Source organism: Plecotus auritus, assembly GCF_963455305.1.
Source record: "Plecotus auritus genome assembly, chromosome: 14".
Classification (NCBI taxonomy): domain Eukaryota; kingdom Metazoa; phylum Chordata; class Mammalia; order Chiroptera; family Vespertilionidae; genus Plecotus; species Plecotus auritus.
This window is the reverse complement of record NC_137780.1, coordinates 9416113-9439144: the sequence shown is the minus strand read 5'-3', so window position 1 is coordinate 9439144 and position 23032 is coordinate 9416113. Positions and strand designations below refer to the sequence as shown.

The 23032-nt window shown below is 43.8% G+C and overlaps 1 long non-coding RNA gene across 1 annotated transcript in view; it reads right to left on the bottom strand.

Moving 5' to 3' along the window:
* LOC308238810 overlaps window positions 1–23032 on the bottom strand; it is a 428511-nt gene that overhangs the window by 133878 nt on the left and 271601 nt on the right. The window lies entirely within an intron of this gene.

Sequence of the window (23032 nt, the reverse complement as noted above, 5' to 3'; positions counted from 1 at the left end):
ATTAAAGGCCAGCCATGGTTTAATATGTCATTTCCCTAATAACATTTTAGGCTGAGCTCTTGATGTTTTAATTCCAAAAACTAACTTGTGAGTTTCACCATGAGGTTGGCCCAGGAGGTGATATATTTTTGGTCAAAGGCTTTTTTGATGAGCCTTAAGAAACAACAACTCCATACTCCTTTCATTTGTAAGCTTGACCCCATGTGGAGGTATGGGCCAGGCAAATAAATAACAAGAATAAGAACGTCTTTATTCCTCTCACATTCCCTTGACTTTGTCCTTTGTACCATGGCAAACTGGAAGGGGACATTGAAGCATTAATATGGTTCTGTGAGGCACTCACAGTGGCCCCCGAGGAACAATTTTCAATATGTTACACTGTTGTGCTAAGAGAGTTTGCAACCCCGATCATTTGACTCAATCCCCCTCTAGTAAGAATCAGCAGAGTCAAGTAGCTCAAAGAATATTCACTAAATCTAAATAAATACGAGAATTTTATAAATTTTCCACCAAGATTTATTGGGTACCTCCTGAGTGGCTACCACCCCCGAGTGTCCTCCTGGCACGCAGGTTGGGACTCAATAAATATTTACTGGATGAATGAATGAATTGGTAAAAACTACTGTTTTAGGAGGCCAATGTGCCCGATTTGAGAAGGAGGAGGCCAGAAACAATAGATGACTTTTGTGGTAACCCTGACCTTCGACTGCGAAGGCTTACATGGGAATACAAAGGAGCAGGTAAGGGAGAGATGTTCTATGGGTAGAGTCAGTGCATTGTGGCTCCTTGGCTGTAGGGAAACTATTAAGATGAAGGAGGAAAAAAAAGAGCCAATGAGAGTTGAGTATTTGAATTTCAGTAGAAGGAGTCGTCAAGTAAAGGGGAGTGAACAGAAACAGTACTACTTGTAAACAGATTGGGTTGGGGGCAGGCATGATGGGAGCCTTTGCATGGAGATATCCTAGGAGTAGAATTCTCCATCTGGCGTCCGGGCCAAGAGGCCTGAGCTAAAGTCTTCAATTGATCAATCAACTAAAGAGTGCAGTCAGTTGTTAAGTTCGATTGACATGGTGATAAAAAATCAACCACGTTAGGTAAAAGAAAAAGTATATTTTTTTCATCATAACCCAATAATCAAATTACTTTGGACAGACTGGTGCATTTCATTTAAGTCCAGAGTGCATGAAATATGACTGCCCTTTTGAACTGCATTCATATGGTGCCCAAATCAAGAGCAATGCTCTACCAAAGTATTTCCCGATCTTTTCCCATTATCGTCCCCCAAAGAGCTTTTATAGACAGCTTGACAGGGCTGGATGGTATATGGAGTTAAAAACACACACCAATGAGTTCACTGGGTCTAAAGAGCAGAAACATAAGCACCACAGCAAGAGGAGGGTAGGAAAGGGGGGAAGAGGCGGGCAAAACAGAGAGGACACATTTGAAGGATCGAGGGTACAAGAAAATTTGCAAGTGACTGAGTCAGGGGAGAAGAGAGTTTTCATGAAGTGGTGATAGGGATCATGAAGTACTCAAGAAATAAGAAAGACAAAAAAAAAAAATTAAGAAGAGACCAGTAGATTCATCCTTGCCAAACGGAGCATATTTAGAATTTACATCTGTGGCTACACATATGTGACTTATTTATAACCAGTGCGACCCGTGTTACACCTTAAGTAGAAATCATTGCCTGCCCCCAGTTATTTGGAGCTATGCATATATTTTTAAATAAAGCTGTTTGGTTTGTGGCTTTTAATGTGCTGCATGGACACTGGGCGGCTTTATCACAACAGGAGTTTAGATATACAGTCCCTTTCCCAGCAGTGAAGGCTGCTGATTGTCAGCATCAAGGAAAACACAGTCCATCTAAGGTGGAGACATACTTTCAGCAGGAACTGGCAGTCCACTCATTGGGCGGCTAACAAAGAATTTTCAGTGCAAGGACCAAGGGGGGTGGCCACTCGGCTCCAGCGTCCAGGTAGCCAATGTGAACGGCAGTGAAGACATCAGTAACCACACAGGGAAGATTTTCAGGCCACCGCTGTGTGGGATTTTGTTTATGGGTCCATTCTGCAAACAACTTCCCTCAGACCAAATATTCAAGTAGCTTAAGCCTGGGAATAATTAGGTAGGTGGTTCTGTGTCCACACTGAGTCATGGACTTGACAGGATCTAAGAAATTAACTCAGCCCCCATTTGTCCCCCCGCTACTCCCAGCCTATGAGCTATCCTGTTTTACCAGATTCTGATGGATACTCAGGCAGTGTCGTCTTGATTGCTTCCAGCAATGGGTCGCTCACTACACTGTGAAGTTCTTTCTGAAATTGGTGATCTGTAGCATAGAAGTGTTAACAATCTCCTGGAACTAACACTGTTTTTAGCACTTTATATACATATAAACTCATGTCATCTTCTCTTTAATCCCATGGGTAATATAGCCACATAGTAGAGTAAATGCTGTTAATATCCATAATTTTTAGATGAGGAAATTAAAGCATCAATCAGTTATATAATCTTCCTAAGATATAAGGGTTTGAACCAGCATCTGAGCTCATCATAACTGGTTTGCTTTTATTTCTTTCTGTTCTTTCTTTTCTTTTATTATTATTATTATATTTTTTTCTATACCCCAGTGACCTGACATAACATAATAGGCGAACATCCCAATAAATCCCACACCCATCCAGCACCAGGTCTTGTTATTAGAATACTAGGGGCCTGGTGCATGAATTCGTGCATGGGTGGGGTCCCTCTGGGTGGCCTGCAGGGATCGGGCCAAAACCTGCAGTCCAACACTGTCTGCAGCTCCTACCTGCTGCTCCTGCTCATCCCTGCCCTATTGTGCCTCCCACGGGCTCGTGCCCATGAGCCCTGCGTCTGGTGCCCTCCCAAGGGGAGTGGCCTGTGGGATTGGGCTGAAACCAGCTCTCTGACATCCCCTGAGGGGTCCTGGATTGTGAGAGGGTGCAGGCCAGGCTGAGGGACCCCACTAGTGCACGATCAAGCTGGGGAAGGACCGCTGGAGGGCTCCAGGGCATGTCTGGCCCATCTCGTTCAGTCCTGATCGGCCAGACCCCAGCAGCAAGCTAACCTACCAGTCGGAGCATCTACCCCCTGGTGGTCAGTGCACGTCATAGCGAGCAGTTGAGCAGCCTTAGCATATCATTCGCATATTACGCTTTGATTGGTTGGTTGGTTGTTCTGCCGTTCGGTCTATTTGCATATTACTCTTTTATTATATAGGATTATTGACTACATTCCCTATGCTGTACTTTACATCCCATACTATTTTGTAACAACCAAATTGTTCTTCTTAATCCCTTCACCTTTTTCAACCACACTCCCCATGCCCTCCTCCCATCTGGCAACCAACAAAATAACTAGTTTGTTTTGATGCTTAATCCTTCTTGCTAGTTATTCATATATTAAGGCCTCCTTGCGCATTTTCCCCCCAAGGCTGTCTCCAGTTAATGTCACCATTTTTCTCAGGCCATGATTGTGATTTTCTAGAAAAGCTTGTCATTGTCCCTCTTCATACTAGTGTCCAGACTCAGCTCCGTTCTGACTAATGCGCCGAATTGTGTGGAATTATACAATGGTCAGGTCCTCTGATCAGCCTGCGAGGTGAAAACTGAGTATAGCCAAATGGCCTTTGAACAGAGCCCTGAACTGCCATATAATGGAGAGGACATGCGATAGTGCGTGTACAGTCCGTCAGAGAGCCTTCTGTTCACTGGAATCTGAGAACCACTGCGGTCGAGGGAAGAAGGAACAAAAGGAAAGTTGATATGCAGAGGCTGGGCATTGAAAACATTCTGCTTGCTTTTAAGGTAATGATCAAATTCCTACTGGTGAATGGAGGGTGGGTGGAAAATGCTTAATTTATCCTGTTCATCTGCAGTACTGCTTCATTCTAAAGAAACAGTAAGCTCTATAACTATATAAACAAAGGTTAAAATTTTTTAATTGAAAATATTTAACTATTAAGCTCTATAGTATATTGACATATATGTATGTGTATGTATATTAATATATTTGTGTTGCTATAAGGATTAAACAAGAAATGAGAGAAGGGCAGGTTCTGGAATCAGTGTGTAAGTTTAGTATAATGTAATGGCAGGCCTCACCATCAGCAGGCATTCTCAATAGGAGAGATATCACCCCCAAGGGGGAGAAATTGGTTCTTGGGAGGCAGAAATCTTAAAACAGTCACAATTTCTTGTGTTTAATTTTTTAACTAGTCCATTCGTAGCTTTAGAACATGAACAGGCAGAGCTGGGGTTCAAACCCTGCTTTGCCTGACTTGGAGGGGACACAAGTGCATGGCCAAGGTGCTCTATTCACCAGGTGTACTTGATCCTGGGTCAAGTTGATATTTTGTTTCCAGATAGCCTGTCTTTCCAGTTATATTTGAATCTGACTGATATTAAATTGAGTTTTATATCCTAAGCACATACACAAACGTTTTGGCAAGAGAAAGGGTCTTCTTTAAGGCCAGTTTGACCTTAAATTTTTTTAAAAATATGCTTTTATTGATCTTTAGAAAGAGGGAGAGGAAGGAAAAGCAGAGAGAAACACTGATTGCTGCCTCCTGCATACCCTCTACTGGGGATTGAGCCTACAACCCAGGCATGTGCCCTGACCAGCAATCAAACCAGCGACCTCTTGGTACATGGCATGATGCTCAACCAACTGAGCCACATGGGCTGACCTTCATTTTTTGATGCAGATGCTTGGAGAAGTAAATAAGGCACACCAAACCTCTTGAAAAAATTATCCTATCCTATAAAATAAAAGCCCAATATGCAAATTGACCGAACGGTGGAATGACCAGTCGCTATGACGCGCACTGACCACCAGGGGGCAGACAATCAATGCGGGAGCTGCCCCTCAGCTCCTAGGCCCCAGGCCAGCCAAGGCGGGTGCCAGTGGGGGCCCCCCAATTGCCCCACTGGTTGCCCCACAGATCGGCCCTGATCACCAGCCAGGCCTAGGGATCCTACCCATGCATGAATTTCATGCATCAGGCCTCTGGTATCTGCATAACAACGATTTCCTTCCTTATTTGCCTGAAGGGTACCCAGCCTGCTCTATGACACTGAAAAGTTGTTAAATTAATTAAGAGTTCATAAAGTAGACAGATATGCTGGTGAGACATATTGGTGGTTTCCTGTGTAATAAGCATTATCATAGGACATATTAAAAATTTACTCATGTGAGAAATAAAAAAACAACACAAAGCAATTAAATTTAACAGTAACCTTCATAAATATACTGGACTTTTAGAAAGAAAACTTCAAGTTTCCTGAGAGATTTAAAGGATGATTTAAATTAATGAAGAGACATTACATTCTTCTTTAGGACAACTGAATACTGCAAAAATACCTTGAAAGGCTTTTCCAAATTAACTTACAAGTTATGTCATTCTGATCAAAATTACATTGGAATTTTATGAGAGCAAAATAATTCTAAAGTTCACCTGGCATAATAAATGAATAAAAACAGCTAAGAAAATTTTGAACATTCAGAATATTGAGGGCTTCAGATTTTAAAATATATTGGAAAAATAAAATTATTCATGCAGTGTCATATATGTAAAAATATAGATGGACCAACAGTATATGTAACGACTCAATAAATTTTTTTAAAAATGAGGGAGTGATAAATTATTCAATAAATTAGGTGATTTGCCATTTGAATAAAAGTTAATTTTGATAGCAACCATGCACCTTATATTAACATAAATACTGGGCTTACTGAAAATTCAGTGTCAAATTAGGAAAACATAAATAAGTATAGGTGAATATATGTCAAGTTTCTGAGTGGGGACTGAATTTCCAAGCATAAAAGCAGTAAAACAAATAACAGAAGGAAAAATGAATAGATTTGACTCTATAAAAATTTATGACTTTTCTATGTCAAACAAACAGTATAAAATTAAGAGGAAAATGGGAGTTTTAATTCCGGAATGGCAGCACTGTGGAATCACTCTCTAGTGAAACAAGCATAACTGTTGAAAATTATACATATAATAAAAAAACACAGCCATTTAAAGTCTTTGGCAATTGTCCTAAAAACATACAGCAAATGAAGAAATATTTGTTCAAGAGAATCTACTAATCTCAGCAAGAATATCACGGCGTCTGTGGGATCTGGTCCATGACCTGCTCCCTCCCCTCCCTACTTTCCTAGCTCAGCTTGATGAAAGCTTCGCTCCCGGCAGATGTAGCCAAATAGACGTGACTCCCTCTCCCCTGGGCTCCCAATCTAGAAGCATGGTGTCTTACCGAGAGCAGGTTGTAGCATTTCTTGCTCCCTTCAGCCCTTAGGGGAAGAGGCTAAATCCCTGGTGGGTGTGCAGAGAGCTTGTGGGCTTCCTTCCTGCACTCAGCCCCTGCTCATAGGTTGGAGGCTGTATCTCAGATGTGGCAAGTAGAGAATACTGGGCCCCCACTGCCCTCACCTCAGCGCACCTGTCCTTGCAAAGATATGACAGGAGAGGAAGCCATCAAGACCACAGGCCACCTGTCTCCCAAGTTCCCCCAACAGTGCTCAGAAAGTTTGCCAAGAGGGAGGGGTCTGTGAAGCTTTCTCCAAAGGAATTGATTTTATTTCAGTGTTGGGAAGTTCAAGACTATGGGCACTCTGGAACACAATAGCTCCTCTGAATGAAAAAAAAACAACAATAAGCAGAACCATAGGTCACCTAGTTCTCCAGAGAGAACCAGGGAGGGAGACAGCAAAGGAGAGAGAGCCCTCTTGGGCCCAGAAGAAGCTTGAAGACTGGCATCAAATACTTTCCCTACCCCAATATAACTGGTTCAGGCCACAGATAAATGTTTGCCTCCAGGGATTGTAGGAAACAACAGAGTCATCAGCCAGCCAAGGGTGAAGCCCAACAGTTGCTGGTGATACTACATGAGACACCTTACCAAAGGGGTCAGGGAAAGAGACAGCGCCTTTCTCCTACTAGTTGGGTAGCCCCCAACTACTCAAGCTATGGATTTAGTCTAAAGTATTCTTGATTGGCAATCTCTCTAGAGTCTTAAGAGCCAATGCAAGTTCTCCCTGGAAGTATGCACCTTTTCTTTAGGCCTCAACAGAGTCTCAAAAATAATTTTTCAGAGACTGGGTATCTCACAGTAAAAAATGACTAAGCATAATGATTGCCCAGATCTGGCTTTCTAAATGTGCTTCTTTTCTTAAAGGAAACAGGACTCAATGGGGGTAATAGCTGGTCCAGGCCTGGAACAGAGAAAGCAAACATTGAGTCTGCAATATTTTTTTGTGCAAAAAATCACAAAGTGGTCCATATGAAAATGTCACTAAAGCCAGCATAAATGAACTTCTACCAGTTAAACCAGAAACAAATTTGAGCATCAAAATAATTATTCACAGTAATTCATTATAGTATACTAGATAAGATAATCAAGAATTCATGTTGACACCAAAAATATAAATAAGCAAATAAAATAGCTTTAGTTTTTATTCGTTTGTTCATATTCTATAACTGTCAGATAACTAATAAATATAGAAAGAAGGACCGAGTTGGAAGATCACCATTTACAACCATCATAAGAATAATTTTGGGGGCAAAAATCCTCAATGGTTACTAAAGCTACTGAGTGAAAGCTTGATACTTACTCTCAGAGCATCTTCCCACAGATTATTTATTAATTAAGAAGTTATCAAAGATATCTTTAGCTTGGAGAAAATCGGAAAACACCACCTTAACCAAGGGATCAAAATTACCATCTCTACAAAGAAGACCAAATGAAATTCTGTGCCTCTTGATGAAGGACACATGACTTATGTCACATTCCTGCCGGAAATGCATAACCTGAAACCAGCCAAGGAGAACTCAGCAGACAAAGGCAAATTGAGGGACATTCAACACCATGATTAGACGGGGCTCCCCTGTGAATTCCGCTTCCTTCTCATCTCTCCCCTTCAATAAATCATCTTGTTCTGCGGATCTCACCTCCTAAGCATGGCTAGAATGCATTCACTCCTCTTGTTCTCTGTGACATCATGTCCCCTAATTGCTAAAACAGTCACTGGCCATGCTCCCCATGAATCTGTACTTCACAGGGTAGCCTGTGTGATCTGTGGATGGTATAAATCTGATCACGTCACTTCCCTATGGCTTTTGGTGGCCATTAGGATAAAGGCAGGCTCTTACTCTGTTTCATAAACCCCATCCTAATCTGGCCCCTGCTGTGCCTGTTAGCTGCGTCCCTGGACATCTCTCCATTGCCGGTCCTACATTCTTTCCACTTGCCATATCCTCGCATTTCCAGGTTGAGATACGTTCTGTTTCGTGCAGCCTTGCAGCCATGTCTAGAATGATTTCTCTTTCATATTTCTTTTTTAAAATAGGTTTTTATTTGATTACAGAGAGAGGAAGGGAGAGGGAGATAGAGACAGAAACATCAATGATGAGAGAGAATCATTGATCGACTGCCTCCTGCACGCCCCCTACTGGGGATCCAGCCCACAACCCGGGCATGTGCCCTGACCGGGAATTGAACCATGACCTCCTGGTTCACAGGTTAATGCTCAACCATTGAGCCACACCAGCTGGGCAAGAATGATTTCTCTTCCTACCCTGCTTCCCTCTTGTTGAGATCAAACCCTTTTCATACTCTAGGCCTTGGCTTAGATAGGATTTATTTGAGACGCTGTCTTTACCCCGCCACCCTCACCTCACCCCAGTGACCGAATCTGTCTTGTTTCCTATTTCGTTGCCCAAGGCCCACCTTAGAGTCAGGGGCACAGAATTGTGATTGAATTTCAAAATGTAAAGAGAATAATATGCAAACATCCAACTAAAAATGTTAATATTTGTTCCCATAGAACATTTTCTATTCATCTTTTTGTTAATAAGCGAACATCAACCAACCACAAAGTAATAAAATGCTAATGGATGGCTATGTCGTAGCTACTTTCCTCTGCATGCACAGGGCTTCACTTTATTCTCATGGATTTAAGACAATGACACATTCACAAAAGAACTGCATCAAGCACATCTTTGAAGTCATTATACTTAAAAGACCTAGAAGTCATAAATGATATTTCTTTTCAAAATCATTCCAACTCAGAGTTTTCAAGTTTACCTTCCCACCAATGAATGAGGCTTTTTAAAAAATTTTTTTTTCTTTTAATTAATATATTTTTTAAAATGTAAATTCATTATTGTTTAAAGTATTACATAAGTCTCCCCCCCCCCATTGACCTCTCCCCATTAATGAGGGTTTTTAAATTTTTTTTTTTTTTTGCCAAAATCCAGAGGCCGCAGGAGGCTCTTTCTATGACTCACTTCCTGTACCTTACATGCTCCAAAGGGTTATTTGAATTCATAATATTTTACTCATAGAAAAACCAGGGCAGCAGTTTATTCAGGGACTGGTGTCACTTTGCCCACATGTCGCCCGCATTTCTGGAAAGAGGCTGTCTTCTATGAGGAGTGGTTTGAAACGAAAACACCCTAAGAGGCCCATGACTAAGACGGAGCACATTTCAAACTTTTTTCCTAAATGAAGCAGTCAAGTTGATTTACTCACCAAACTAGGATCAACCCCATCCAACACCACACTCTGATATTTTGAAGTTGATGGGCCCGTGCTTTGACAGCGATGACTGGCTTCCCATCATTAAAATGATGAATGTGTGTGGGTCCGGGCACCGTCACAGCACTGCTGTTCCGTCCTGGGATGCAGTGGCAAGCCTCGGCCAGAGGCAGTCCTACACCCCGGAGGAGGATACCTCTCGGTGGCACCTACTACAGAAAGGGGACCTCTCTTTGAGACTGATGCAAATAAGAGTGACTTCCGGAACCCACAGTTCTTGGCTGAGTGTCTCCTGGAGCAAAACTTTAATGATAACTCAGATCCCTTCCCTTTCATGTCCCAAACCAGGCTGACTGTGAAGACGTCCACACAGTTGACTAATGTCTGAATCTTGGCAATCCTTTTTCTTAAAAAAAAAAATTATTCTAAAAGTTATTTATATCAGAGAAGAAGGGAGAGGGAGAGAGAGAGAGAGAAACATCAATGATGAGAGAGAAACATCGATCGGCTGCCTCCTGCACAACCCCCACTAGGGATGGAGCCCATAACCTAGGGAATCGAACTGTGACCTCCTAGTTCATAGGTTGATGTGCAACCACTGAGCCATGCCAGCTGGGCTGAATCTTGTTAACCCTTAACTGTGAAGGAAGGGCAGGAGATTTCCCAGACTCCTTTCTCATTCTTTCCTCTTCTTCAGCTTCGTTTATAAAGCCCACCCAACACTTCTGTGATGGGTGATTTCATGTGGCAACTGGGCCAGGCTATGGTGCCCAGTTGTTGGGTCAAACGCTACTTTAGATGTTGCTGGGAAGGCATTTTGTAAAGGTGCTTGACACTGACAATCAGTTGACCATCTGCAAGAGAGATTACTGTCTACAGTGTGGTTGGCCTCATCCAATCAGATAAAGGCTGTAAAAGCAAAGTTTTTTTTTTTTTAAAAAAAAGAACCCTGCAAATTTTCAGAAAAAGAAATTCTGCCTCAACCCTACAATATTGAAATCCTGATTAGTTTCTAGCTTGCCCAGATGGGGTTCAGATTTGCCAGCATCCATAACTGTGTGAGCCAAAAACCTTACAATAAGTATTTTTTTCTGAAAATAAATATCTATCATCTATTCATCTGTTTATCTATCTCGTATCTATCTATTTTTCCATCATTTATGTCTCTTTGTGTCTTTCTCTCTCTCCTGTTGGTTCTGATTCTCTGGAGAATCCTGACTAATACAACTCATTAAATGCTTATTTTTCCTTTTTTTAAAAATCATTTATCACTATCTAACCAAAAGAAGCAAAACAAAATAAAATCCTTTGCCCCTGCCACCAAGAAGTTACTCAATTCTACTTTAAAAACAGATAATTTTCTTATTCATTTGTGTGATGTTTAGGTTTAATTACATCCATTAAAATCACTGGAGTGGGACTGGGAGATCACTCACATTTTGATAGATGTCCCACCCCCAACCTCACTATGTCACAGCATCAACCTGCAAACATAGTAAATCTGACTCATCCCTTAGGGAGAGTTCTCTTAAGCTTATGAAATTCCTGATAAAGATAGACAAGAGTATCCTCACAGGCTCTAGTTGACAAGGTGTGAGACAGTAAGACCTGTGAGCCTCTCACAGTTATGAGAACAGTCAAAGGATTCTCCTCTGAGGAGTGAGAACAGGGGGAGTAGGGACCCTTACTTTTGATGTAACCTCAAAAGTAAGATTTAAGGGGCTTGTAAGTATTGTAAAGACTATGCTGTGGAAGAGAATCGGAAATCACAGTACTTTCCTTTATTGATTTTTTTTTTCTGCCCAGAGTCATTATTTGTCAAAATCTCTAAATAAATTGCTTGCTGTTAAGATAAGTCCATGAAGCCAATTATAAATCCTTGAAGAGAAGAGATTCTGTGGAAATGTGTTCAGAACTGTGTTGTGTGATGTCAACACAATGGCTGGGAGTCCATTTTCTTAGTTGTTCTTCTGGTCTTAGTTACAATACAATGAAAATTCTTCCCATGAATGTGTAACCTCCTTGTTTGCAGGTTTTGAATATGCTATTCTCTCCCAACAGCATTCCCCTCCCCCCAAATCTGGCTAATTTTGAAGAATTTTGAATGTGGGAATACACACCTTACCCTGGAAGCGTTTATTAGAAACACACATTGTTCCAGCAAATGGCCCACATTCAAGGCGCAAGCACGGCCTATATCACTTTTGCCTGTCTTGATGTCCTGTTTGAAACAGAATGGAGCCCAGCCAAGGTGGATCCATTGGTTGAGCATCGCCCCATACACCAGGAGGTCACTGGTTCAATTCCTGGTCAGGGCCATGCCCGAGTTGTGGACTCAATCCCCAGTAGGGGGCCTGCAGGAGGCAGCCAATTCATGTTTCTCACTCATTGATGTTTCTATCTCTCCCTCTGAAATCAATAAAAACATGCTTTAAAAAAAGAAACAGAATGGAGTCCTTATTGGAAGCACAAATTCAGGGCACTAGCCCTTCATGGTGTCTCTGTGACCCACTTTGTCCATGACATAGAGAAGCTCATGAATGAAGAAGCCAGTGGGTGACCATTTATCCAAGGGTCAAGTTAAAACCAGGTTGGTTCTTTGGGTCCATTTATTAGGAAATTATCAGTTTTCAGGGATTTTGTTTTGCAACAATTGTTGGACTGGACTGGTTGGGTGTGAAACAATTGTTGGACTGAGCTGGTTGGATGGGTATCATAGAGACCCAGTTTAATTTCCTAAAAATCGTAGCATCAGGACAGCCAAGTATATTGGCTGATGACAAATCTGAGCATTTTTTTGTGTGTCTCAAAAACCCCCCACAAAACCACACCCCCAAACACACCAAACACCCACTGTTCTTAACAGCCTAACGATAAGTAAGTGAGCATGTGATGCTTAAACTTCCATTTTAAAAATTTATGGCGGCCTCTATTTATTCTATGTCCATTTTAAGAGTTAATGCAACTTCTTGAAAAATCGTTTAAGGGCACTGTGGTAAAACATGGGTATGTCCCGAGGCCGAAATGTGAGATTTTGCTCATATACAAAATCAAAACGGGTCATAAAACAGCCACTGGAACCTCTTGCCAATTGTCTGTAAGAGGAGACCCCCAATGACCTACAGCAGGAATATAGATGCAAAGCTGTACTTTGCCTCATGCCCCGGGGAGGATTTTGGCTTTAAGATTTTGTCTCCTTGCTGCCAAATGCAAAAGCCAAGTGCATTGCTAAAGCTTTAGACACATTTTCATCAATAAAATTTCTTATAAAACAGATCCTGCAAATGCCGAACTTATCTGCCAAGTAGCCAATTAATTATTTTACATCCTCGCTGTACAATGAAATAATTTATGATGGGTAAATGTTTTTCCACCACAACTTAGTGTTCTGGAAAGCAGAAGGCCTAGCTTTCAATTAGCAGGAGGCATCACATTAGGGATGAAAAGAGGTAACGCTGTGTGTTGGAAATTATCCCCATAGAGAAATAAAACTCCCAAAGAACAATGACCCAACTAATTTGAGAGAGTTGGGTTTTTAGAAAAACAGACCCTTTTTAAAGGGAAAAGTTCAAATTCTGCTAGAGTCCTCGGTCTCTCCCCTCCCTGATGGCCCTTTCTTTTCGTAAATTGCTGCTATTGAATTTGGACCATACCTGCCCACCATTTGTTAGTGTGTGTTGATTCCAGTTCAGACACTGTGAGTTCATTCTATCACTGATCGTCACCATTTCCTGCATCGGGTCAGTGGGGAATGGTCCCTCCAATTCCTTGAATTTTCCAGAGAAGAGGGAAATTGGGGCTGAAAGGGCACTCATATGGTTGATATTGTTTCTCAAGTTCAGGCCAGGTCTGGCATTGAAGGGCAAGTCCTACTGGAGAGCATGTTCTGGATGCCAGGCATCTGCCCTGACAGTGAATCAAACTGTGACCTCCTGGTTCATAGGTCTATGCTCAACCACTGGGCCACATTGGCCAGGCAAGCAGTCATTCTTTACAGTCAGCCATAAAGTTCTTGGAGCAAGTTGTCCCCCCAAAAATATAGCTGAAATTCAAAGGTCTGAAAGACAATCTAAACCAAGCCAAACAAAAACTTACATCTTATAAGGAGATTGTGTTCCCAGAGAAATGAAAACATGCAATCTCTGATTCATTCAAGCACTACCTCCCTAGTCTCCAGTCCCCTAGGTTGGTGAGAACCTTCTCAGGTGGGAGGGGATTTCTGCACGCAGGTGTCACTCTTCCCTTGGGTCTGAGAAGTCAATCCAAACACCTACCAGTCTCTACCTTCATTGTTGAAGTCACGACTGAAAGTGAGCAGTGCTCTACTGACATGTCCTTCTATATGAATATGCTGGGTATTCCCCATCACCATCACCTGCGGGAGGTTTCACTCCTTCGGTGAACAGATGACTAGTATTCTGGGAGGGCTCTTTGTTAGACAGTGTGGCTTGAGCCAAAAAGCTGAAGCAGAGAGCAGGCTGAGAGGACACTCACAAAGGATTGGTAACTCCATTGATGTGATAGGTAAGCCCTCTACCTTAAGAGTTCTGCCTCCCCAGCTTTGCTAAATTTGGTTTCCTCTTCAACAAGTACACACATTGTTTTAGTATTCTGTAAGCAGAGCCTAACAAACGATACACTATCCTATATAAAAGGCTAATATGCAAATCAACCGAACGGCAGAACGACTGGTTGCTATGATGTGCACTAGCCACCAGGTGGCAGACACTCAATGCAGGAGTTGCCCCCTGGTGGTCAGTGCGCTCCCGCAGGGGAGCACCGCTCAGCCAGAAGCCGGGCTCACGGCTGACGAGCGCAGTGGCAGTGGCAGGAGCCTCTCCTGCCTTCACGACATCCCCTGAAGGGTCCTGGACTGCGAGAGGGCACAGGCCGGGCTGAGGGACTCCCCCATCTCCCCCAGTGCCCGAATGTCGTGCACCGGGCCTCTAGTTAATTATGAGATGTCTTTGTTCCCTAAAAGATCATAACCATCTTTTCATGAAGAATGAGGAAAGAACAGTTTGACGCAATCGTGCCAGGACTCAGAAAGAAGGGCTGACTTGCAGGCCTGGTTTTATTATTTCCTGAATTTGGTGACTCTGGGCAAGTTTTTTAATCTCTGCGAGTCTCGGTTTCCTCCTCCTGACTCTGGGGAAGGTCATTCTTACCTCAGTGGATTGTTAAGAGATGATGTGTGGGAAAGCACCTTGTCTGATTCTTGGAACATAATGCTGCCTAAAAATAAATCCTGCATCTACACACTGGTATTACCCACTGGCATTTTAGAATGGGTTCTTTTGTCCCGTTCAATAGGCTGCATTAGCTTTCAGACATTCAGCCTGCTCTATGTTCTGTTTTGTGTGTATGTGGAGGACAGGGATGGGAAATGAGGGGAAAGAGACCAAAAATCCAATAGTGTCTCTTGATGTACTCTTTTCCTTCTTGGACATTTAGTTTAGTTCCTGTAAGCATTATATCTTTATTTTTTAAAATGTTTTTTAAAAATTCACATATATATATATATTTATTTATTTTTACTTGACAGAGAGAGAGGAAGGAAGAGGGAGAGGGAGAGAGAAACATTGATAAGAGAGAAACATCATCGATTGTCTGCCTCCTGCATGCCCCCTACTGGGGATCAAGCCCGCAACCTGGGGAATGTGCCCTGACTAGGAATCAACTGGTGACCTCTTGGTGCATGGGTTGATGCTCAACCACTGAGCCGCACCAGTCAGGGTATTTTTATTTTATAAATCACATCTTGTGATTTTGGATCGGAAAGGCTCTGAGAATCGGGAATCCTTTGTTTTGTGAAGCTATCTTCCAGTTCAGCTTAAAAATCTGTACACCTCTGAGAGACACCCACAGCTGAGTGGCTGGGCCTGACAGAGCCATCACGTTAAAGAACACAGTATAAGCTGATCTGTCTGAGCTTCCTTTGACTTCTGGATCTCCACTCCCCAAATCTTACTTGCCTTTGCAACCCACCAATGACCTTAAGTAAACAAACAAAACACTCCCCCTCACCCCCCCCCTCCTACTTTATCAGGCTTTTCTAGTTCTTCTGGACTGAAACACTGGTCTGCTGCAAACATGTTGATTACATAACTCAAGGTCAAAGTCAGGCTTGAGACTCCTTGAAATTACCTATGTGCGTGTTTACAAATTTGAAATCCAGTATTTTCTCCTTCCTCTTTTCTCTTCACCACTGGGTTTCTATTAAGTTGCACAACATGCAAAGAACAAGTTAAAAAGTTGGCAACGTTAGCTTAGCCCTTGTTCAAATAGACCAGGGTCCAGCCAGACCTTTCATCTAGTTGGTCTAACTCCACACCCACGCACCAGGCTGTGATGGCCAATAAACACAGCCCGTGGGCTCTGCACCTTCATTTCTCCACTGCTCATCCTCCTTGGTCTGCTCAGAGCCTCCAGCCGCTCCGACTCCTGAGTTCTGTCCCATCACTGGCCAGACTCTTACTCTTTGGACTCTCATTTCTCCAGTTTAGTCCAAGTTTCACAAATGGTATTGGATTAGTGTTACCCCATGGGTCGGGCTCATCAAATATTATTAAGCTTGTTTGAAAAGAATGTAGGCTTCTAGACTTTGGCCAAAGATTCTGAATCTCAGTTGGTCTGAGAAACCCCCACAATTTGTATTTTTACTAAGCATCCCAGCACCCGGAAACCACTTTGAGGGGCATGTAGGATATCCTACCCTGGCTCGTACCCCGGGACCTCACCCTCTGGCGGTGGCTGACTTCACTGACTCTAAGGTCGGCTCTGCCCTGCACCCTGGCAAGGAACACTACTCGCTGAGACTTTAACTGATGTGGTTTTTGGCTATTTGAAGTGATCCTTGCTCTCTGGGGGGAAATAATCAGAGGATTATATAGAATTATCTCCCCCGAAGGCTATGAGGACATAGACCGTTATTACCATGTGAGGTGGCAGTATGGCAGATTAGGTGACATTTCGTCTTTGCTACCCTCTCAGTGTATTTAGGATGAAAAGCCAAACTCAGAAACACCTGCCCTCTATTGTCCGAACTATTCCTGAGCAATCTGGAAAACCCTTTCTCATCTGACACATGTCAGCTCCCAACATCTTAAGCTATTATTCAGAGCATTTCCATTCTTTAACTTATGCTTGGGACTGCGAGCCAAGCCAAGAAGACATTTTTGTGTTCCCCCGTCTCCTCCCTACCAGGAATGTCAACGTACAAGAAAAAGAAGTGTTATTTAGGGTGGCCTGAGGGGTAATAAGGAGGATTAATGGGATGAAATTGAGCAAAGGAAAATTTAAAGCGCACATCAGGAACATTTTCCGAAGATTGAGATCAATGATCCTGTGGAATTAAGATCCCAGGGGAGGTTGTCGGAGCCCCATTACTCGAATCAGTTCAAACCAGACTGGACCAAATATTTGAATATAATCCCACCTTGGCAAAGAGGAGATCTGCAATGGCTGGGAGATGGAAAAAATGACCTAATAGGTCTTTTCCAGCCCTGACTTCTATGAGTCACCCAATGTATGCTGTTGTGCGTCACACAGCCGGCCAGACCAGGGTCACTCGCTATACATTTCAACCACAAAATCCTCAGATGCTGACGGCGCCCCAGCTGAACGGCTACCTCAGCAGAGGCTGAGGGCTCCTCGGGGATTTCTGGTTTTAGTTTATAATCAATTAAATATCAGAAATGAAGGCGGAAATCAGTCAGGAGCCGAGGGTGGTGAGTGAGTGAGTTCTTTCCCCTGCTCTCTGGGAGGCTCGCTCTCAGCCCTTCACAGACAGACAGCAATCTCCCCACTGCCCTTGTCGTCTGTAAGGCAGCCTCTGGGGCTTGGCGGCCCGTGCACTGGGCTGGGACCGCCCCTGCTGCTGCTCCAGGCCCGAGGTGGCCTCTGCAGCCCCCCCTCCCCTTCAGCTGAGTTCCTGTAGGGCTCTGTCCCCCCAGATCCCTGCTGGGGCCCAGTGTCTAGGAGCATGCTTCAGAACTGTCCCCAATACAAGTCCCAGAGCTTTTTCCTAAACAGCATGCTTATCATTTGCTTCACTTTTTACAAATATATATATTTTATTGATTTCAGAGAGGAAGGAAGAGGAAGAGAGAGATGGAAACATCAATGATGAGAGAGAATCATGGATCGGCTGCCTCCTGTACACCCCCTATTGGGGATGGAGCCTGCAACCTGGGCATGTGCCCTTGACTGGTATTGAACCTGGAACCCTTCAGTCTGCAGGTGGATGCTCTATCCACTGAGCCAAACCAGCTAGGGCTCGCTTCACTTTTATTTCCAGTACAATGACGGCAGAGCACCTACAACTGACAAAAGCAGAACTTCTCTGATTCAACAGGGAGCGGGAGGGACCCAGGAGCCCCAAGGACTTTCCTTGTTGCCAGGACACTGCCTCATCCCGCCTCCCCGAGGCTTCAGAGAGGAATGCACAGGAGTCCTGCTCAGACATGGACTCAAAACCACCTCTAGACCCTTCTATGGGCTTTCTTGCATTTTACAGTCAGTTAAAGCCACAAAAGGCATTTGACAAAAATGTGGCCATTCCAGGCCTCACAGAGTCCAGTGAAACAAGACAACGGCTCTAGGCCTTAGTTACACACCCTCTCCTTCCCTCCGCTGATTCCCAGTCTCCCCTGCTGCTGGTGGCTGGGCAGGGGGTGGAGCAGATGCAGAAAAGGAAGGTGGGTTACCAGTACTAAGCAGGACTTCTGCTTCTTGTTACCTACATCGACTTTAACCTTTGCTTTTCCTGACACCAAAGAGAAGTGGGCGGTGTCACCTGTTCCCCCTTCTGCAACTCCCCTCTCACACGTTGTTCTTGCAATTTCAAGTCTGTGCTAAGTGCGTATTAGACCTTGGTTTTGCTAGGCTCACAGGGAGGGTGGAGGGACGCATACCCGGGCCAGTCCTGGCCCTGCGGCTTTGACAACATCCGTCTCATGCATCCCCGGAAAGATGCATCTCCTGCCCTGGCTTGTGTGTTGTTGTAGCTTTCCATCTCCCGGTTTCCAAAACACCCTGAGCTACAATTCTAAGTCCTTCTAGCTAGTAAGGAGAGAAGGAAGTGGATGTGAACCCAAACCTATCTGCTATCATAGCCCAAACTAGAAACCCCCTTACATGGCACTCGCTCCCATTCACCTAGATGCCTGCTAAGCAGCAGGGGTTCTTCATTCTATAGTTCAGTCCAGATGTTGAGGTCATGGCTGGTTCCCATCTCCTTCCTCTGCCCCCTCTCCCCTCTTCCTCGGTGCTTTCACTTTCAAACAGGCAGAAGCAATGGGAAAGGAGCTGTTAGACGGCGAAGTCGCCAGTGCTTTCACTGGTCTGCTGCTCAACCCTCTTCCCCTTTATTATCCTGCCCATTAGCTGGAGATAAGTGCTCCCCTAACGAGAACCAAAGGCGCCTTCCCCATCTGGGTTCCCACAGCGATTTCCTAAATTCATAAAGAAAGAAGCTCTGGGCTAGGAGCAAGTTAGGAAACCAGTCGGCAAACCTGGAAGTCGCCCAAGTCCAACTGGGTGGGAGGTCTAGACCCAGAAGGGCCAAGAGAGAGCCTCTGAGTCCTCACCCCGGCCCTGGCTTTTTCTAAATGAAAACGAGAGAGACCTACAGGGTCTGTGCTGCTGTCCAAAGTCCCACTGCTTTCAGGAGAATTAGGAATGAATTGAGATCTGACTTCAACGTCTACCCTTTTTTTGTTTGCTCCAAATTACAAGTAAGTTCTCACTTAACATTGTCAGTGGGTTCTTGGAAACTTCGACTTTAAGTGAAATGGGTTCTTGGAAACTTCGACTTCCAAGGAAACCAGTGTTACCGTAGGCCAGTGGTCAGGCGGCTCGCGAGCCGTGGTTTGCCGCTCTGTTGACTAATGAGTTTGCTGACCACTGTGATATACTACCCTTTACCTCTTTGCACACAATATGCCACAATTGCCTAATCTTCACAGCTTCCAACTACACGGTAACATTTAGTCTAGCTAATTGATAGAAACAATAGTTAAATTCCTATGGCCTACGTCTGGTCACAAAAATCATCACCAAACATCTAAATAAAGACCCAAAACACTTCCGATATTAAAGATTGTGAGCTATGCATACCTTAAAGAAAGATGGATAAAAACAAGGAAGATGCCCGGCTGGTGTGGCTCAGTGGTTGAACATCGACCCGTGAACCAGGAGGTCAAGGTTCGATTCCCGGTCGGGGCACATGCCCGGGTTGCAGGCTCAATCCCCGGGTGGGGCAGCCGATCAATAACTCTCTCTCTCATCACTGATGTTTCTATCTTTCTCTCCCTTTCCCTTCCTCTTTGAAATCAATATAAAGATATTTTTTTTTAAAGAAGGACCTGCTGGACTAGAAAAAGCTGGGTAAAGGGTTAGGGCATGTGCTTGAGCAAAATGTGGCCACTGTTAGAGAAAAGGTTGCACAGACATTTCCTCAGAGGGCAATCTTTCAGGAGCCAGTCCTCAGAAGGTTTTCTGTGAACACATCAGAGACGCACGGGTTACAGACATTGAAAAGCCATCTGGGTTGAAGAATGCGGAGGAGAAAACCTTGGCAAATGCATTTGCTTTCTGACTATATGTGTGTGTGTGTCTATATATGTATATATATTATCGAATTTAAAACACTCAAAAAGCAATCCCAGGCGTCTCAGCTTAAACCACAGAGCGGTCCATCCATCCCCATTCATATGTTCCAACCCTTCCGTTGGGTGGTCTTTCCCTCCCACGGGTTAGGACCCCACCACTTCTGTTCTACTCCAACCCGAATTCTGCCTGTTTTCTACATTGTTAAGATCTACAGAGAGCGAGTCCCAGCCTCCCACACGGGAACCCAACTCCCAGGAGCAGGATGGCTACCTTGAATTTGGAAGTGTTTCAAGTTCACTTACAAATACAGTGGGCTAGCCCGGTGCTTTTTTAATGCGCATCATGAAAAATGAACAGGCAGCTTAAAATAGATGCTCTGTCGCTGCCAAGTGCATCATGTGAAAACGGTGCTCCATCTGGCAGGGCAGACAGAGCGGTGGTGTGGACGCCGCTAGATAAGGGAGCAGTCCTTTGTGTGGAGGGGACCCACTCAGACCCTGATCCCTATCGGGACGCACGCCCGGGGCCACCCAGAAGCCAGGATGGGACGAGCCATCCTCTCTCCCGACACACACACTTCCCTTCCTTCAAACAAGGGCAGCCTGCACCCCAGAGCCTGGACTGCATCCCCCTCTGCCTCCTTTCCTCCCTCCATTTTCAATGAACTCATGACAAGAACCTACAGTGGGTCCAAATGAACCCCTCAGCCTGGTGTCCATCATGTCACGGTGGCCAACACCTCCCGGAACTTTGGACGACACATTCGCTCACTCCTGTGGAGCTGATCTTGCAGCCACCTCCTTAGGATTCTTTCACTGTTGCCCTTGTCACTTTGCCTGTTTACTCTCTTCTTTTATTATTATTTTTTATATTTTTTTAAATCGATTTCAGAGAGGAAGGGGAGGAAGATAGACATCAACGATGAGAATCATTGATCAGCTGCCTCCTGCACGCCCCCTACTGGGGATCAAGCCCACAACCCAGACACGTGCCCTGACCGGTAATTGAACCTGTGACCTCTTGGTGCAGGGGTCGATGCTAAACTCCTGAGCCACATCAGCGAGGCAGTCTCTTCTTCGTGGGTGGTTAGAACCACTGACTTTGGTCTTAGACATTTATGACCTGACTTCTGATGGGTTATCATAAGCTGGAAATTAGCTTCATATAATAAGGAAAGGTTTCTACTATATAAGAAAGCAAAATCCACTAAATCACATCACCAATCCGTATAGTTGGGAAACAAATTCATTCTGGTGTGGGAGAAATGTCTTTCATCAACATCTTGAGCAAGGCATTTGATTACGTTGAAACCAAATGGATGAAATCCAATGGGCAATTCAATAATTTTAGAGTTGTGCAGTTTCAGCGCGACAGAGGATTCGTGTTCTGAAGACTTATATCTCATAGACAGTGTACTCTGTATTCTGTTTGACATGAGTGGCAAGAAACCCAGCTTCTACTCCTGGTTTCTCCCCTCACAGGTTCTGTGCTGGAGGACGTATTATTTCTCTTCCTTGGGACTTATTTTTCACCAATTAAACAGCAATGGCAATACCCTATGGCCTAACTCATAGAGGTAGCCTAAAATAAGAGACTACAAGTTAAATGACAGTGAAGTTCATTTGACAACTTAGCCAGATTGAATTTTGGGCACACCTTGTATTTGCAAAAGACCTCCTTAAAACCATGCCCCCCAAAGAAGTGTTAATAAAAATTGAATACTGGGTGACCCATTTGGTAATGTTTTATTTGAATGTACTATATTTTCTTGAGAAAGTGAACGTGCATGTTTAAAGTTGATTTTATCATGTACGTATGCAGATACATGTGTGTTTGTGTGCACACACATACACCTTCCAAAAAAAGTTGCCAGCAAACCACCAGAAACCAGGGGAAAGGCAAGGATCAGACTCTCTCACGGCCCTCAAAAGGAACCACTCTGCAGACACTTTGATCTTGAACTTCTAGCCCCCAGGACTATGAGACAATGCACTTCTGTTGTTTAAACCACTTGATTGGTGGTACTTTGTTATGGCAGCCCCCAGAAACGGATACAAACAAGTTCTCTCCTTCTATTTACTAACTTACTAACAGAACAAAGTAATAGGAGACTTGGAAGAGCATGTGTTTAAGGAAAGTAATGTTGTGTGGGTAATCAGAGCCAGTTACTAAAAAAAAAAATAATAATCTATTACCAAAGAGATCATCTCTCTATACACACAGCCTGGCAGTGAAATTATTGGGAATATTTTGGTTAGCACAGATTTCTTCTTCAACAGCATTGCAGCCAAGTAGTGTGAGTGTGGGCTGCGAGCCAGGCTATAGAAACCACGGCTGCAGGACGGAGAACAGAAGCTCACAATGGGATGGAATTAAAGCCGCCTCCCTCTTTCTTTAGCTTTTAAATGTGACAATGCCGTGAAAATGCCCAGCTCTGTGCCTGGAACTTAGTAGATGCTCAGCAAATAAATCTAACATCGGAGACCTTTGAAGTCGACATAGAGTTGCCCAGTTTGATTTTTAAGGGTTAACTGTTTTTAAAAAGCTGCTAGATGAACTCTGTGGTGGTTGATATTTGCTATTAGTACAGCCCCTGAACACTTCCCACCAGAATACGGGACAAAACCGATGTATATTCTCATCCACAAGCTGACACAAGGCTACGAAACTGGGGTTCCCAGAACACACATTAATGTGTGCTGCTCAGGATGGCGTACAGCAGCATGTCGGACCCTCCTTTCTTTCTTTTTTTTTAAAAAAATATATTTTAATTGATTTCAGAGAGGGAAGAGAGGGAGAGGAACATCTATGATGAGAGAGGATCATTGATCAGCTGCCTACTGCACACC